At 47.8% G+C, this 15,620-nt stretch overlaps 1 long non-coding RNA gene across 2 annotated transcripts; it reads left to right on the top strand.

The window, feature by feature from the left end:
- Positions 1–3,633: 3,633 nt before the first annotated feature.
- LOC134480701 (uncharacterized) lies at positions 3,634–8,009 on the top strand. Of its 2 annotated transcripts, none has more exons than XR_015631245.1 (4): positions 3,634–3,766; positions 4,576–5,638; positions 5,899–5,990; positions 7,404–8,009. It is a non-coding gene; the product is annotated as an uncharacterized LOC134480701 (long non-coding RNA). The 2 variants fall into 2 exon arrangements; XR_015631246.1 differs by having other exon boundaries at positions 4,224–5,638.
- Positions 8,010–15,620: the final 7,611 nt, after the last annotated feature.

Here is a 15,620-nt window from a genome sequence, read left to right as displayed (position 1 = left end):
TGTGGATGATTTATTGGCCAAATCTCAAGGACCTTTCTCATCCTGAGGCTAAACTGAGAAGACAGGGAATTCATCTCCCACCGCCACCCCAACCCCATCTCATTTAAGGGCACTACCTGTCAATTTAGACTGCATTTATAAAAAGAGCAAAATTAATGGCCTTACTCAAAAAAAAAAAAAAAAAAAAAAAAAAAAAAAAAAAAAAAACCTCAGTAAGTAGAAGTAAGTAGAGAGATGGATTGAAAATCCTGAGTCCTTGTGAACCCAAAGAGACAAACGTAGCATTTAATCTAAACTGTGCCCTCTGGCGTCACTTTCCAGGCACTCAGTGGCACCGTTTTTTTCCTCCTCTTCTACATCAACTTCAGTGTCACCTCGGCAGATTCCAGGTGACAGATGGGCAGCCTCATTTTAAAAGTCTTCGGTTAGGCTGACCTGTGGCCTTTCCAGAAGAGTGAAATAAATCACCCGGCCCTCGTGTCCTCCTTCCTCACTTCCTGAGATGGGTGCCACCAAAGCTTGACAGACCCCATGAGGATCAACCCCTGCCCAGTGCCTGTGGACACTGCAGTTTCTCCCACTATTTGTGCAAACCACGCCTACCAAGGCTCTACAGCACCTGCCCCAGACCTTCCCAAGAGCACTCAGCCCTGGGTGTCCCCAGAGGAGATGCGAGCCCGCAGTGTGATAGACAGCTGAAGTAAACTGATCTGCTACTAAATCCATAGCAATTCAATTTAAACTCCACGGGGTTTATTGCTGAGAACAGACACAGCTTAAACAGTATTGTGAGGAGCCATTTAAAAAAATTATTAAGGATCTAGAGGGGTATGTGTGAGGATGGAAATGTTAGATTATGTGTGAAAGAGAGGGCTTGGGAGACAGTCGTGGACTGCTAGAGACCATTGCATTACGTGAGTGTTAACTTTGGAGTTGTCCCTTTAACTCTAGGGGTCTTACTTTATCTACCTGGAAAGTAGAACAGCTGAGCCTGCTCAGGGACTGTGAGCCCTGTCTTCACCTTTGAATCACCTGGGTAGATCTGCAGAGTAAGGGCGCCTGGGATCTTCACCCAATCAGCAAAATGAACAGCCAAGGGGATGGGTCCAGGCTCCAGGTTCTGACGCCTTCCCAAAGTTCTTTCAGTGGTTGTGATGTGCAGGGAGGAACTGAAAGGCACTGGCCCAGATGATATCTGAAGTTTCTGACAGGCTGAAGATTGACTGTAAACAAGACATGGTGACCGTGGAAAGGGTGGGTGGCCCTTTCAGGTGCAGCCAGACGAGACTGACATTTACCTGTGCATCAGGCCTGGATCGCCACTGGTCTGGAAGCTTCCTGGTAGTACAGACTGTATTTTGCCAGATCCTGCTAGGCCGTTTGGTATAAAGTACTCAGTGAGAAGTTTTCACGTTGCTTGGCTAGAGTGCGTCTTACCGGAGCACATAGGAGTGATCAAATGATCAAAATTGTGTTGACGGTTACCAAGTTCACACATAATTCACTTAAACGGGCTATCTCTAGGTCCAAGAGGTAAAATTAATCTCCAGTCTAGAGCATCCCTTTCCTGGCCCATGAAGTCAGAATGTCACTTGACATGTCCATAAGCTTTCTGCTAACTCATACCCCAAGTAACCAAGCTGAAGTAAAGAAAAGCAGCTTATTTGACTTCAGAGTTTAGAGGTTTTAGCCCATGATTGGAAAACCCATTGCCTTGGGGCCTCTGATGGTGGGGGTAGGGGACGGCACATCATGGCATGAGCACGAGTGCGGCACAGCAAAGCATCTCACCGTGTGGCTGGGGTATAGAAGCGAGTGACAGAGAAAGGGGCTGGTGCACCTCCAGCAACTGTAAGACTTCCCCCAGGTCCCACCTTTTCAGATTCTCCCACTTCCCAGTCGCTACTGTGCTGGAGAGCAAGCCTTGACTATGTGGCCAGTAGGGTCCGTTCTCAGTCCAAACTGAATCCCTGAGGAAGCATAGAACATAAGCTAGCTATGCTAAGTGGACATTTTTATCAAGCTCTGAAGATCTGTTGGCCATTTCCACACTCAGGGCCCAATCATTGATCAGGAGACAGAACGGCCTGCTGGACCTCCCATGACGCAGTGACCAGCTTCGCTTCCCAATGTCTCTTCCCAGATATTCACTCAAGTGACCACCATGCCCCTGCATTTACTCTCCCCGTTACCACAACACACAGTATCCCGAGTGTCAGCTATTTTGCTGATTGCTGATGGCACAGGAGGAGAAGCATGTTAATCTCCTGGGTAAGGTCACCCCAGAGCACTCTGCAAGACAGCCCCTTCTGGAAAGCTGTCTTGTGCACAGTTAATCCCTTCCTTCTTGTAGGTCTGCTTACGGAGGTGACACCTGCTGACCTTGCGTGTTTGAGAGCCACCTATTTTGAGGGCTGTAGTGCTCTCTGCTCACCACCTACAATTACCATGACTAAAAATACTTCAGAGTGAGGAGAGTCTTCAAGGGGACTTGGCGCCTGGACTACCCTGCTCCTATTTCGGTGCTGTGTCTCAAGGCCACAGCCTGGCTATTGCCGAGCCACACATCACCAGTTAAGACATTGCTCTTCAGAATTCATGGCGGCCTTGTGGCTAGGTCTCTTCCCCCAAAAAAGCTACCCACTAGTGATCTTCCAGATAATCCCCTCACAACTTTGCCACCGTGTGCAGAAACAGCATTTCACAGACATCAGGCAAGCATGCATCCTCCCCATGGTGACATAGCCACAGCTAAAGGGATCCTTCCACCTTCAGTGGTGTGACTGAGGAGCTACCTCAGGCCATCGTGTGAAGAGAAATAAGCTAGGTGATGCAGGGCAACAGTTTTCACAGGCGTCATGCCGGTGTGGCATCTTCTCTTAGGACCTACAAGAAGCTGAAAGTGTCGTTGGGCAATGGTGGCACGCACTCTTAATCCCAGCGCTAGGGAGGCAGAGGCAGGTGGATCTATGTGAGTTTGAGGCCAGCCTGGTCTACAAAGCTGTTTCTAAGCAGTGCAATTAGTAGCGCTTGCCTGTCCTAGATGCCTCAGCTCTTTGATCTTGATAGGCTAATGGCGACCGCCAGGAGTATTCAAACAGGACGCTGCCTGTCAGCTTCCAGATTCCCTTGTCAGGAACCTGTTTTGAGGCCATCAAATGACTTCTTGAATATGACCCTGTGCCCCTAAACTCTTTTTAACCATCATTTCCCTTCGGGTTTCTTTCCTTTTTTCTCCATGTTTGTCCTGGTAGGGCATAAACCAGATCAAGCCTGAGGCTCACGATGTGATTCCACCATGAATTTCTTCTGTGTGTCTCTCTTTCTTCTTAAGGTGATCAGGCAAGCCAAAAGGACACTCTCTTCTTCTCCTGCTGTCTTGAGCACCTTGTGTTGTTCGCTCAGCACGATTCCGTCTTAGCAATAAATCCCCGACAAGGATGTTGTGATCTCTCTGATTTAATCGGCATTAAACCCTCTGAGTCCTCATATCCTTCCTCTCCCATTTCTTAAAATAGTCTGCAGCACTCAAGTCAAGCATCCTATCGACTTCCTTGTTTCTAATATTGCATAATCCTGCAAGAACACTTTCCCCTATTCTCCTTAAGGAGCACACATAATCAAAACGTTCTCACACGAGAACCTGTGGGTCGGGTGGTCCAGGCAGCCCTGAGGTTAGTGGGGCACATTGCTGCCCAGATGACCTGAGCGCTTGCTAGATTGAAGGGATGTTTCCTATCCCTTCGCTGCTTAACTGGCTTAGAAAGTAAGTCTCTGCCTTTGCTTTATTTGTCTCTCAGGGTGGGATGAAGGCAGAGGAGTTGAATTGTGGGCATCGCCACAATTCTGGGCTCTTGTTTCAGTTCTTACAGGAAGCGTTGAGGTTTGAGTCAGCTTGGCAGGGAGGAAGCTTCACTAAGGGAGCACGGGGATTTGAGATTTGGGGACTGTTTTCAAGAGAGGCCTGGGGTTGTGCTCACTCTCCCTTGCCCCACACTTGGGTCACTGTGGATCTGGAGTGGTCACAGTATTTCAGTCTCTATCAGAGAAACCAAACCCTTTGTAGGACCTGCTTTGAGCTAAGGAAAAATGGTGGGTGGAACAGTGTTCAGCAGGCACCGAGAGCACCTCCCGAATGACGAGATCCAAAGACACGGGGATGGGGTCTCAGGCCAGACTCGGCAGAGGGGATGCACTTTATGATCCATCTGCCTTGTTTGCAGGTGAGTGAATGAGGAGAGAACACGGTTACATGGAAGCTGTTATGGACATGAAAGCCAAACCCACCTTAAAGTTGTCACCGCGACCCCAAGTTGTAGGTGGACGCCAGAAGCGAATTTAGACTCAGACCTGGGCAAATTAGTGGATGTGATATTCCAGGCTTAAGTAAACTCAGGTGGTTAAAACCAAGACAGCATCCCTAGCCCAGGCTTGGTCCATGAATCTGGCCATTCATTTGTGGCCCACCACTGCCCTCTGGTGGCACTCTAAAAAATGCAGCTTAGTTTTAAAGATGGGGTTAGCGTGTCTGACTTAACCTGTTTGTTTGTTTGTTTGTTTGTTTGTTTGTTTAAGCACGTACCCTCGGTATTTGGGTCTCAGGACCAGTTTAACTCACCTGCATGAACCCAGTCATGCTGTGATGAGAATAAAATGAGCAGAAGACAGCGTATCCCATGCCTCTCTCTGGCCCTGCCGTTGTCAGACAATCCAGCTACCTCTTGGGAACTGCCGTTTCTATCAGACACTATTGCTATTGCGTGGGGCCTTTTATCTGAGCTGTAGCATTGATCCTCTAAGATGGGTGCGGTAATTAGCCGTGCTACAGATGAAGAAGTAGAGGCTCACAGAAGACGTCTGGCTCTTCACATATGAATATGAATTCAGCCCCTGGTGACAACAACCTGTAAAGATGTAATTCCGTATCCAGTCTCGCCCCGAGCAGAATGCACAGGGAGATATGACTTTAAAGTAGTGTTCAAGCACACACATACTTTCTGCATGTTTTTTGGAATCTGAGACTAAATTCTAGATGGGCTCTTAGCCTGTCACGCAGGGATGGAGACTCCGGGATGGAGGGAGCAGGACAGAGGCGTGGAAACCCTCTCACCCTGAGAAGACACCGTTTCTGGGGATGATGCGGCTGTCCAATGGGTGTTGGAGAGCCAGAAGGCAGATTCAAAGCGTTTGCGTCACCCCGCCCTCTCTACCTGCAATTGAAAGCAGCCTCCGCTTTGGCCTGTAGATGGCAGCCTAGGCTCAATTGAACCCAAGCCTGGTTTGGTTTGGTTTGGTTTTGGGGTGCCCCAATTCCCACCAGCTGAGAATCACTTTCAGGGGGAGGCTTGGGGGTGTTATAAACTGCTGGTGCATGGGACTGGGCCTCGGAGACTCTGATAGTGATGATCTCGTGGGTGACCGGGGCAATTTGCTGTTGTTGGGTATTTGCTTCCTTGCTCGCTCGCTTGCTTGGAGACAGATGTTTGCTATGTTGCTTCTGCTGGCATCTAAATCCTGGAATCAAGTAATCCTCCTGCCTCAGCCTCCCAGGTAGCTGGGAGTAAGAATGCATTTATCCCACAGTGCCTGACCATAAACGTCGTGTTTTACAAAGCTCCACAGCCGGCTCTCCACCAAGGTTAGGAGTGACGGTTTGCACGCTGGGCGCCGTGGTTCCTGTGGGTTTGGTGGGCTGCTCATTTGACGTCCTTTCCTTGCTGTACCTTGTGGAGCCTGGGCCCACAGAAAGAGAGGAGGACAATGAGAAGGGGCGTCATGTGGAGGAATGAAGAATACAGTCCAGACGGGAGAGAAAATAAAGGAGGTTCTTCTCAGGCTGAGAGGAAGGAGCCTAAAGGGAGCCTGCTCGGCGATTAAAACCCGTTTCCTTCCTTACAGAAAAGAACTACGCCATGTAGAAGACTAAGGATTGTTCTAGAAAGCTAGAAAACCTGCCCCTTCTACTGACCAGAGCTTTAACATGAATCCTGGTAGGGGTGCTGTGGACTTCAGGGCTTTGGGGGGGGAGGACCTGGCCAGGCAGGGAAGTGGCAAGGAGTGGTAAGGGGTGTGGACAGCAGAAGTGGCTTCACAGAGAAAGTGGCGTCTTCCCATGTGGACATATATCCTGAGAGGCATTAGCTGCTACAAATGGTCCTCTCTTCCCAATAGCTTCATGCACAAGAATGGAGGCTGGCTAGTCCAGCGCCTTCACAAAGAGGAACAGCAAGGGACCTGTTGCCATAGCAACTCATCAGGCACAGTCACACCACCATGTCCCAATTCTCATCTTTGGGCAAAGCCTCATCATTGAGCATCCCCCCCCCAAAAAAAAATCATACTGAATACGCAAAACTCCACGATGAACAAAATTTTAAATTGAGACACGATCCCCATCTCCAGCTTTCCCTTTTACCTCAACTTGAATAGCCAACAGCATCGCTGTGGCACTTTCTAATGAATGCAGGCTGCGGTGGTGGGGAGCCCTTGCTGTCCACCCACATCTTTCCGGAGCCACTTACAGCACCTGTGGAATGTGAGTTATCACAGATCTGTGGGAACTGTGCTCCTAGCGGAGCAGTGGTGCCACCTAGTGGGAGAGTCTGGTACCGAGCACTCAAGGATAACGCCAAGCACAGCATGACGTCCTGGAGCCTCGGCTTCAGCGCAGGTCTCTGGTAAGGGAGGCCATGCTTAGGAACTTACACCGTGGTCGTTGAGATGGAGCAGATGGGAGACTGTGTGGACAGACGGGTCAGGAGGTAAGGGAGTAGGTAGGCGGGGTGTCCCCAAGGTAGAAAAGTCTCGTGACACAGCCACACACAGATAGGGTGACCCTGAGACAGACTCTTAGCCCCTACTTTCCCATCAGTGGAAGTGAGAGAGACCGAGACAATAGAGAATGTATCTCTAACCTCTATTATCTTCACTTCACCTACTTGGGACAAATATGAGAAAATCAAGTCCCCAGAGTCTTTGAAAACACAGGGTATCGGGGGTAGGCACTGGAAATACAAAGATAGGTAAGATAGAAAGTTCGATCGAAGTTGACCTGGGTACTGAAGTGGCTGAGGGGGGAGCAGGGAAAAGTCAAGGCCTGGTAAGCTACAGAGTGGGTTCAAAGCCAGCCTGAGCAACTCAGTGAGACCTTGTCACAAAATAAAAATAAAAAGTAAATCATAGGCTGGGGATACAGCTTAGTTGTGAAGTCTCTGTGTAGCTTGTGTGAGGTCCAGATTTGACCTCCATGATTGAAGACAGGGGCTGCTTCCAGAAACATGTCAGAATGTGCACTGGTGGCTGAGCTGGTGTGAAAAGACAGCCTAGCGGTGCGAGAATTTCAGCAAACGGAAAGTGACCGTGTTTGCGGGGAATCAAGTGAGGGTACTTTTCTTCTGTCACAGGTGGGATGCAGCGTGATCGTAACAGAGGCCATGCGTGTTTGGGTAGAACTGTGGAGGGTCACACAGGTTTCACGCCGGCCTCTGAGGAGATCTCCGTTGTGCTACACAGACTCAGCTGTGAGCTTGGACACTGTATATCGTTCCCATTTTACTGTGGCTCACTTTACTCGAGTGGGAAAAGAAGATGCGTTCCAGAGAAATCATACTTGGACTTGGAGATTTTGATCCTTTCCTGGGCTGGCCACACGGATCTTTGATGCCTTTTCATCTAGGGTAGCAGCAGCAAGCTGTTCCCAGGGAGCCCCATGGCCATGAAGTAACTGGTCCTACTGTGTTCCCAGGGAGCCCCATGGCCATGAAGTGACTGGTCCTATTGTGTTCCCAGGGAGCCCCATGCCATGAAGTGACTGGTCCTACTGTGTTTCCAGGGAGTCCCATGGCCATGAAGTGACTGGTCCTACTGTGTTCCGGGCAAATGAGCCAAGATGCTTGCCAGACTGGGATGTCAAGCACACCCTCGACTGCTGCTGGCTTTTCATTTATGACGGCTATGGCCCAGGTGCTCTTGAACCAAACAGCTAGTAAAGTCACGTGCATCTCAGAGCATGGGGTTTTTGTGTTGGGTATTCTTTTAGTTATTCTTTGGCATTTTGCGTGTGTTTACGACGTGTCGTGATTATATTTACCAGACCTGAAGCAGGAGGATGGAAAAGGCAAGGCCTGGTAAGCAAGTCAGCCTGAGCAACTCAGTAAGAAGTTGTAAAACAGCATTGAAACCGGAGGGCTGGGGATGTCGCCTGTCTCCTTCCCACCTCCTGTCCTTCCCTTGTCTTTCTTCCTTTCCTGTGTGTTACCCGTTGAGTCCAGGTAGTGCTCCGCGGTGGGACACTGGCTGGTCCTGCGCAGCTAGAGCCGCAATAAGTCGGTGAGTACAATGGTCACAGCGTGTTCAGAAACCAAAACTTCACAACACTCCGCTCTGCTCTTGAGCTCTGACATTCTGCTCATTCTGTGTGTGTGCGTGTGTGTGTGTGTGTGTGTGTGTGTGTGTGTGTGCGTGTGCATGTGTGTGTGCATGTGTGTGCGTGTGTGTGTGTGTGTGTGTGTATGTGTGTGATGTTTCTTATATAGAGGCCCCATTTACAGCCCCCAAATCACTTATTCTCTGAGCTTTATTCACTTAGAAGTCTTTGCATTAACTGCTACCCATTTCAGACAAACACACACGCATACACACACACACAGAGACACACACACACACACACACACACACACACACACACACACATGCTTAACATTACATCCAATCTGCAGAAAAACAATATGGGTTTCCCCTCAGGATCTAGAACCTCCTCAGCTGTGGGTTTTGGTCCAGTTTAAAATGCCAGACCGCAACTTCAGAAAGTGGTTGGTTCGCCTCGTAACCTTTATGCTGTACACCTTTGCCCATCAGATAAGTATTGTAGCAGTCAGGGTTCACATCTGGGCAATACCACCAGTGGCTTCTCTCCTCCAGGGGCCATCATAGCACCTCCGGCACTGTGGAAGCGATCTCTCAGGTGGGGGGTGGGGTGGGGGGGAGTTTTCAGGTCAGGTCCAGCCTGAGTTCTCACAACCAGAGTGTATTGTGTCTTCAGCAATGGGATCTTACCATGGCTGTGGTGGGAAACCAAGAGCTTGTGTTGTTTGGGGGAGGGGTCTCTACAGCCTCCTTGACAAATCATAACCCCTAAAAAAAGTATCCTGAAGTCTGACACAATTTTAATTTAATAACCATACCTTCTTGGGGGAAGCACTGTTCACCCATGAAGAGTACTTGTGTTTAAACTCCTTTAAAATTTTTTATTTTTGCAATTTAGCTACAAGATAGTGCATTTCCATATGGGTTTTATAGGCAGACACCCACTTGAACCTTTAATCCCTGGTACTACTCTCTCCTATTTCACATTCAAGAGACCATGGGTTCCTCTTCACGACAGCCTTTAAAACCCAAAAGGGGAGTTCGATGAAGTCATGAAACAGAGTAAGAAAAACTGGCCAAAATTGCTCTTTTCATGTAGAGTAATGATTAATATTCAAACTGTCTTCTTAATCTCTGGAGCTAGCTCAGGATGGCGTAAGCCACTGAACCACTATTAATATTTCCTTACAAAGATGTCAAGAGGCACAAAAACCTGTGTGCATTTCTTATCTATGATTCGGACAGTGGAACAAAGGTGACAAATTACTCAGTGTTGTGAGACAAGACAGAACCTGAGGGGAGGAAGCAAGGACAGTAACACTGTGCTGGGTGCCAAGCACTCGAGCCTTGGGTCAGGGTTTGGAGTCTCAGCTCAGGGAACTATTCTGATGACAGGCTACAGAAGTCCTGGACTCTTGTGGCTGGTGCCCATTCCAGCATCCAGGTAGCTGGGCTGGCACTGCCTTCTGATCCCTCCCTGAGGTAAGCACAAAGGACGTAAGTATCTGGAAAGCATCCTAACATAAGCTGCCCCTAATCATAAGGATCACAGTCAAAGTGCTGATTTTTTTTCCCTAAAAGATTAGTCTTTATTCTGCAGTGTTTTGGAGACAAAGGGCTGTGTGCTTTTGCTCCTGATGACCAATAATGTCAAGTCTTATCTATTGGGAGCAATGCCCTTGAAACCCTCCATTATTGATGTTAATATTATGGTTAGGGTTAAGTATGACTGGGTTCGTGGAAAATCCCCTGCCACCTGCAGAGGACTAATACAAATCTGGTGGTCAGGATGAATATTGATATGATAAAGTTCTGACCTTGCTGAGAAATACATCTGACGTCAAGATGCCCAATGTGATGACCTATAACCTTTCTGAAGAACCAACATCCTGCTGACTAATAGATATGACAAACCTGTGACCTTTCTGACATCCTGTCAACATCAGCCGATTCCCTGACCACAAGAGAGCTGTGTCCTTGGCCTGTGTAAATGTTTCCCACTTACCCCCTCCCTCTGTTACCCCTGTTATGGTATAAATTCAGCCTTGAGAAAAAAATAAAATTGTTGCCTTGATCAGACTCTTGTCTTGGCGTCCTTCTTTGCGTCTCTTGTCCCCCCATTCTCTTCCAGGTACCCTCAGCACCCTCTTTGACACTTATCAGTGGGAACGTATGGTCCACATAGCCCTTGGAAGGTCCTATTAGTATAGGGATGCTAAGCCTGGGGCTGGACGACAAAGTGGGTAAGTTAATCTCTGCTCCTGGGCTACGCTCTTATTTGGCTCCTGGGCATTGACTATAACTGATGTGTACTTCGCTCCTCTTCAGCTCAGGAAAGGGAGCGTGCATATGTGTGTGCGTATGTGCGTGCAAGTGAGCAAGGGAGTCCCAGAAACCACGAGTCACTACCCGTATGCTGAGGCCTAGATCCCCGAGGCTGACTTGGAAATCAGAAAAAGGAGAGTCTGTGTTTCTAACCTCTGACAAACCTGTCGTGTGAAGGGTGAAGTGTGCCCCAGGGAATGTGCCAGGAAATCTTAAGTCTTCACACCTGTTGCCCGGGCACAGACACCTCAGGCCCAAAATAGGGGCAGCTGCTGTCGATGTCACCCAGGGCAGAGGCTGAGCCACATTTGGAAATGTATGTCTCTCTCCCCGCTCTCCTGCCCTCCCCACTCTGAGGACAAGGATTCCTCCTCTCCCTCTTCCTCTATCTCGCTTTCCAAGAGATTTCTGCTCCTGTCTCCCAATTCTGGGCAAGAGAAGGTACTTGATAAATGACAGCTGTGTGAAGACACAGACAGGAAGTGCCTAGTAGGCCACCAACGTGTAGGGTGGAGGCTCTGGGACCTGTTGCTTGAGAAGCCAACAAAATGGAGTTCATGGTTGTCTGAAAATTTGTAAGGAATCACTTCTGAATTCTATTGTCGCTTCTTTACTGATTGGGGAGTCAGAATAGAGAGGCAGGAAGTGGAAGTGGAGAGAACAGGCTTTACCCAAGGGCAACACATTCTCCCCATTTTTTACCTTTGACCTTTTCTATTAAGAACTGGATTCAGCACAGGCGTGATATGCCCGCTGTGTACAAAGCACCTTGCTTGTGGCTAAAGCCTCCCTTTTGGTCTTGGTAAAACTGCCTCCCTCCCCAACTCTCCGAGACTGCATTGAGAGTTTTCTGTTTTGGTTTTGTTTTTCGTTTCTTCTCCTCTTTCCTTGGGTCCTTATTTTCTGTTTACTGTCCTTGGAATTCAAGGTTCTGTCTTACTTGTCATGTACCATGGGGTTATACATCACATAGTTGCTGGGAAGCCTGAGGAGATGGTAGTTTGCCATTTTCCTCATTTAAGTTGAACCTTTTCTTAGCATTGTCCAGCCGGGTTTTCTGTGAAGAGAGCCAACTCTAGGGGTTGGGGGGGAGGGGTGTCACTTGCTCCCAAAAACCTCCCCAAAAAAGGACCATGATCCAGTTGTTAGAACATGCCCTTAAGAAGGGGCTTCTTGCTCCTATGTGTCCAAGATAACATGACCATCTTGAATAAAAATAGTCAGTACCATCTTGGGCTTCTGGCTCCTGGTGGCCTGCAGCCCAGGACACGAGAGCCCCTGGAATGTCTCAGCATAGCTCGGGGTAACTGGATCACTGCTCTCAGATCCAAGGAGCACTCTGAGGGCCTCTCAGCCTCAGCTGTTTTTAGCAGCCGGATTAGTGGGAGGGGCGCAAATAGACCTTGGTGTCCTGGGAGGCCTGCACCTCCCGTAGTCTGAGGTTCATTTGCTTTATTAAAACTCAGCTGTTGAAGTGACCCATGCGTGGAGAAATGAAAAGCTAGCCTCACCAGCTGCCAGTGGCCGCAGGCTGTCCCAACTCCCCACATAAGGACATGTTACTCCTATTAGAAACCAGTCCCTTGGTTCCTTCAGATGGGGGACATCTGCCCATCATAAATCAACCTTGTGGCCCCTCCAAATAAAGAACTCTACCATCCCAGCCAGCCATCCCTTTATACTCGACAGACCTTTTAAAACTTCTACTCCTGAACATATATTTCTCTTATAATTAAAAAAAGATACAAAAGGTAATAAAAATAGAAGAAATCTATAGCTCTGAGATTTGAGACCCAATAAAGAACTCAGCAAGTCAGAAGATTCTGGATCATATGAAGATTACAGGGAGAAAAATAAATCAATTCTTTACCCAGATAGCAGGAAAAAAATAATAATGAAAGAGAGCATTGGGTTTTTTGAGAACTGGGAAGAAAAGCCATGTGAGAAAACACCATGAGCCTCTTCCTCATCCTGACCTAGGGTCCAGGTGCAAGTGCAGAAGCGTCAGCAGATGTCACAAGTGGACTGAAAGTCACCATGTACTATGATCCTATGCTCTGTGTAAAGGAAAGTCGCAAGGATACAGTGCTGCGTGCAGGTGGCTTATGATGGCGCCTGAGACAGAGGAGAAATAGAAACAGTCATCAGAAGGGGGAAAGCACACTTCTGGTTCTGTCAACCCCCCCTCCTTGGAGTGATTCCCCTGAGGATCTGGCTGCTACCTCTGTAGACAGACTTTGCAGGGTAAATGTAGTCTTCAAATCTAAAAACTACCCCAGCTCTGCCATTTTGACCTTGGGCAAGTTACCATGTGTGTCTTCTTTTTCTGTAGTGAGCGAGTATATGGAGGCCCGTCTCGTCACCACTGAATCTTTATAGGATGACATGAGAAAGTGCCTGCAGTCCCCACTGTAAGAGTTCAGTAATAGCACTGAGTTCATCCCACTCTCCCTTGCCAGAGTGGGCTGTCCCTCTGACACTCATGTAGCATGGCTGGGCCACACTTGGAAGGAGATTTCTGTTCTCATTTTTCTCTGTTCACTAACAGGGCTGATGTCTTCTATAACTGAGGATATCCTTTCCTTTATGGAATAAACAAGCTGGTAAAAATTCATGATATTCATAACTCTTAGAAAACAATTTTTTTTCTACCTCTATCCTTCACAAAATTGCTGCCTAGCACCAGGATAGCTTCCAGAACTGAGCTGTACTTTTGTGTACAATGCCATAGTTTGCCAGTAAGTGGACAAGGCAGATCCCACAGCCTCAGGGACTTTCAGGAGCATGTGTGTGTGTATGTGTGTGTGTGTGTGAGAGAGAGAGAGATATGTGTGAATGTGTTTATATGTGTGTGTATGTGTGTGAATGTGTATGTGTGTGTGATATGTGTGAATGTGTTTATATGTGTGTATGTGTGTGAATGTGTGTGTTTGTGTGTATGTGTGACTGTGTGTATATGTGTATCTGAGTGTATGAGTGTGTGAATGTGTGACTGTGTATATATGTGTATCTGAATGTATGAGTGTGTGTATATGTGTGTATGTGTGTGAGTGTGTGTATGAGTGTGTGTGTGTGTGTGTGTGTGTGTGTGAGAGAGAGAGAGAGAGAGAGAGAGAGAGAGAGAGAGAGAGAGATATCTTTCTGCATAAGGCACATCAAGAGCTTCTTTGGTGAATCTTAAGTTCTGTCAGTATACTGACGTCAAGCAAAGCTTGCTCAGTTTCCCTTCCTTCTCATCTGTAAATGCAGCACAGACTGTAAAATATAAGGACTGTTTCTAGAACAGAATCACAGTGTCAGACTCTTCCCCAAGGATGAAGGGGAAGTTACTATTCAATGGTGTGTCTCTATATTTTAACAAACTGTCATAAAAATTCTGTCCTAACGACTCCTTGGATCAGCAAGATGGCTTAGTGGGTGAAGACATTTGCTACCAAGCCTGATGGCCTGAGTTCAGTCCCCAAGACACACACAGTGGAAGAAAACTGACTCCCACAAGCTGTCTTCTGACCTCCACATACATGCTTTGAACATGCACACACACACACACACACACACACACACACACACACACACACACACACATTTTTAAATAAAGCACAGTGTTAATTTTTAAATCCATACAGTGCAATTGACTTACAAAGTCTGTTAAATCTCACTTAATATGTAAGTTCTTTTACTCGTCTGTGTTTTATATGCAATGTATTTTTTTAAACTCTATTATTTGTTCTGCTGCGCTCCCCATAGTTATTGGTTATTGGTTATTGATTTATTGGTTGCATCTTATATCCCTGACTTGGTAGCAGTCCCATCTGGAGGCCTGATCAGGCCCAGTGTAGGGAGTTCTATGCAAGCAACAGTGTGCATGCCCTTACCAGGGAGGCAGAGAATGCCGGGCAACAGTATCTTTTCCTACTTCTGATAGCAATTCATCAAGGGCTCCAATTTTGTGTGAAAACTGCGACAGCCCAGGTCTCTTGTTTCTTCTGCACTCACCACCTAGAATTCCTAGAACCGAGCTTGCTTTGCCTTCTCCGTTGCACTTCTACAGAAGGCAGTGTGCAGCAGCCCTCCTAACTTCTGAGAGGAGCAGAGTGACCGTTGCTCTCCCGGACCCACTTCAGCTCGGGCAGTGCATCAAACCTTTTCTCAGTGCAGTGATTTCCACTTAGCAACAGCCACCTTTCATGCCACTTGTCAGCCATGGCATTGCCATGAGGCATTGAAGGTGAATCAAAGCGACATGGTCTTGGACAGCGATTGCAGGAGCACCGAAAAGGCAAACCTGACCAGAACACTACCCTCCTTCCTTCCATAGCCGCAAGCCCTAAAGAGATGCGGACTCCGTTCCCAGTACCGTCAAAAGCCCCTCGGACTTTACTCCCTGCCTGAGTCAAACTGACTGGCCCAGAATCTTCTAGACCTCAGTAAGGAAAGGGACTTGGGAATCCCCGTGATGAGTGTGTTCCTGGCAATCTACCTGTCGAGTTGATCTTGGATAGAGGGTTCTGTCCTGCTGGCTAGTCAGCATGGTGGTTATTCTTTCTCCACCTTTGTCTTCTCCAGCTTGGAGATGTGGGAGGGGTCTGTTTGTTCAGCTCTGAAATAAGGTGGATTGCACCCAGGATAGCAAGACAGAGCAGGGGAGGCAAATGGAATTCCTTTCCTGCCCTATTTTTTAAATGCCTTGTTTTTTCATTTGTTTGTTGGCAGCGCTGAGAGTTGAACCCAGAGCCCTGTGTATCTGAGACAAGAGCTCTATCACTGTCCTCTGAGCTCTTGACAGTACCAGACACCGTGGCATTCGGTCATATCTTGTATGGAGCCCAACCATTATTTATTAGCTTTGAGATACATTTCCCTAGTAAAAATGTGCAGGAGAGGAATCCTCCCCAGTTTGAAATTAGGCGTTCCTGAACCCAACCTTCGTG

This window comes from Rattus norvegicus, chromosome 10, assembly GCF_021556685.1.
Source record: "Rattus norvegicus strain SHRSP/BbbUtx chromosome 10, alternate assembly SHRSP_T2T, whole genome shotgun sequence".
Classification (NCBI taxonomy): domain Eukaryota; kingdom Metazoa; phylum Chordata; class Mammalia; order Rodentia; family Muridae; genus Rattus; species Rattus norvegicus.
Note: the sequence above shows the minus strand (reverse complement) of the source record. Positions and strands in the feature narration are given on the sequence as shown.